This window comes from Triplophysa dalaica, chromosome 13, assembly GCF_015846415.1.
Source record: "Triplophysa dalaica isolate WHDGS20190420 chromosome 13, ASM1584641v1, whole genome shotgun sequence".
Classification (NCBI taxonomy): domain Eukaryota; kingdom Metazoa; phylum Chordata; class Actinopteri; order Cypriniformes; family Nemacheilidae; genus Triplophysa; species Triplophysa dalaica.
This window is the reverse complement of record NC_079554.1, coordinates 9,216,978-9,220,222: the sequence shown is the minus strand read 5'-3', so window position 1 is coordinate 9,220,222 and position 3,245 is coordinate 9,216,978.

Below are 3,245 nucleotides of genomic sequence, written 5' to 3'. Positions count from 1 at the left end.
CGCTTAGGGCGGGCTGTTTGGTGACACTGTCGAGGATTTCTCCAAGCAGTTCTCGAAGGTGAAGAAGCAGACATAGGCGATAAGGCACATCCTTCCCCGCCACAACTCGGCCGCCAACAGGCCTTCGAGATCTTGTGCGACGTCTGCTTCCCAGCAGCCCCGGTCCTCTGTGATGTCAGCTCCGGCTCCCCCCCACGAGGCGCCCCCCGGGAAGATGACATCAAAGAGGAAACGACTCGTCAGCAGCCGTCGCGGAAGCAAAAGCGCTCCTGACGGGAAGAAACCAGGGAGATTACCACCATCGGGCCCGACCCCAGCCATGACATGGATCTGCTACGGAGTCCACTTCCTACCGTCGGGAGGAGTTTAGTGGAAACACCAACATGGTCATGCAGTCAGGGGAGAACTCAAGGGAAAATGTGCTGACTGTAGTAGTTTACCGCAAGGTGGAGGTCCACATAGGGAATGTCATGGGTTACCAAGGTGGGAACCAATCATGAGGATACATCAGACGGAACCGCCCGATTGGGGGGGTTACATCGTCCAGTACCACTAGGTCCGGTTGGAGCTATGTAGTGGATAACTCAGTTGGTACCTGGCCTAAGGGGCAGGGCTCCTCTGCCCACCCCGCCTGCAGGAGGTGCTTGCTTAGTGATGGATGAAATGCCTGTTCTTCACCCAGCGGGAGAAGAAGGGAGGCTAAAGTAGCACGCTGACCCACCCATAGGAGGGGGGAGGTGCTTTCGCAGGCGTACGCCCTACCGGTTGCCAGTCCAACATGTTGCCATACAGGACGCGTGCTGATACCGGTTTTACGCGGAGGTTGTAGAACCTCGAAAAACGTGTTGGGCGTAGCACAACCCAAAACTCTGCAGATGTCTCCAGAGAGGCGCCCTGAGCCAGTGCCCATGAGGAGGCTATACTCCGGGTGGAATAAGCTCTCACTGCCAGAGGGCACGGGGAACGGTACGCCGTCCACAATCCAGTGCGCCAATCTCTGTTTGGAGACAGCCCTACACTTCTGCTGATCTCCAAAACAGACAAGCTGAAACGGTTACATACACTTTCAGTGTGGAAGGGGAGATGTTAGTCTAAAATCCCTCTTGTATAAAGGTCAGCACGTTCCCGATCGAGCCTCTCCGTGGGTCTTCTCTTCGAGAGGGGCACCAGGACGAGAAGAGGCGCCACTTATAGGCGTATAGCCGCCTAGTGGCCGGGCCCTAGCCTGGTTTCAAGTTTCAGTCGACTAAAAGTCTGAGCATTTTAGTCTTATTTTTTCGTCAGAATTATCCATAACTATTTTCGTCTAGTTTTTGTCTACAAAAACTGATGACATTTTTGTCTAGTTTTAGATAATGAAAATTTGATTTTAGTCTCTTTTTAGTAATGCAATTCTATTTAACCCAGTCAGTATAGTATAAGTACCTAGTAGTATAGACGAAACCAAAATTTTCTTTTAGCCAAACCAATTTCAAACAAGGTTATCTTTATTGTTGCCTTAAAGACTCCGTATACATCCATTCTAGACATGGAAGACGCTCTGATATGAACTTACAGCCATCGGTAAGGGTGGGAATTTCGACACGATGCGATTCAATTACAATTCAGAGGGCTGTGTTGCGATGATAAAACGATTCTCGATGAATCTTTTACCTATACAATACTTATTATTGCTGTGTGACTATTAAAAGAAAGTATTTGTCTTAACCCAGACTGATTTTACTTCCAATATCCTTTAATAATAAAACAAATAGAAGTGATTTCGCAAGGTAACTAGAAGGTTACATTTGCCAGCATTGCAAAGAACCAACTAGAAAAGAGTGACTGCCCTCAGTGCCCTGTAGTAGCATACAGAATGCAGTAAATTAATGCAGTCTTTTTTGCACATAGCACTGCAGCTTAGAGAGGTTTAATGTTTTGTAGCACAGGCCAAACAGAAGAAGCACAAGTGTAAATTGTTGTTTGTCATCATTAAGAAAAATTGCGATTGCAGTTGATCATGAAAAGGCAGTTAACTGACAAATAACATTCATGTTACTTACAGATGCATAAATTAGGGCCATATAATTAAGCTTTGTGTATAACTTTACTATAGTACACGGTGTTTATCAGTTTACTACAAGGGCACTACAATTTTCAATAGCAAATTCTATAGTGTACTTAAGTCTTTGGGAAGATGCTTGAGTTTTTCTGTTGGCCGATAGCTTCACTCAAAGAGTAAACGCTCGAAAAATAAACTCTCAGAGCAACTCTGTAAATTAAGTTAAAATCCTCATACAGTACAGACGCTGATAAATCCTCGACCATCACTCGTGTTGTATGTTAAACTGTGCACATAATTCACGCAGAACAGCCAGATCACATTTAAAAAACAGGATTCTGGTCCGCAGATGAAATAACGTTATAACATTTCGTCTCGTCTCGTTTTGGTCAACGAAAATTGAGACATTTTAGCATAGTTTTTATTGTGTAAACCACATTTAGTCTCGTTTTTATCCATCAACAATATTGCATTATACATTAAATTATAGTCATCGTCACATGACCAGCATAAACATTGCGTCTCGTCTTGTTTTCGACATGTGATAAAGGTTCGTTGACGACCATATTATTTCATAATTCTCGTTGACGAAAGCAACACCACACTGCACCACGTCCTAAGATTCCAGCAGTAATTCGGCGTAGAGTTTGAAGACTCGAAGTCGATCATTTGTGAAGGCTCCGAATAACAAAAGGTGAATGAATTTAGCCCGCCATCTCCCTCTTATACCCTGATATCCGGGGTCGGAGTCTGGCATGCAAATTGCATTTGCCAATTTCATTTCCAACGTTGAGAGACCGACAGAAAGGGAACCATGTTTATTTTGTGATAACCATTGTTTTACTACAGTAACCATTTTTTTATTTTAACTAAAGTAAAACCATGGTAAATTTTTGTACAGGAATGCAAGAAGTTCTGACACAAGTGTTGGCCTATTTGCTTCATCTCAGCTAAAATAATGAAGAAAAGCCTACTGAATGGACAAATCAGTCTTAATTCTAGAATTTTATTGCACAATCAGCGTACCAGCCTTCTCGGCCTTTAAGTTAAAACTGGCCCATCTTGCATCTGAAGCAGGCTAGTGTGCTTCTGAAGCACTCCGCACCTTTTCCAAAGCTCAAAGTCTGAGTTATAAGCCCATTTCATACAGAGATTTCGGAAAATTCACGCATAATGTGTCCCAGGATTTGTCTCGGGATGTCAT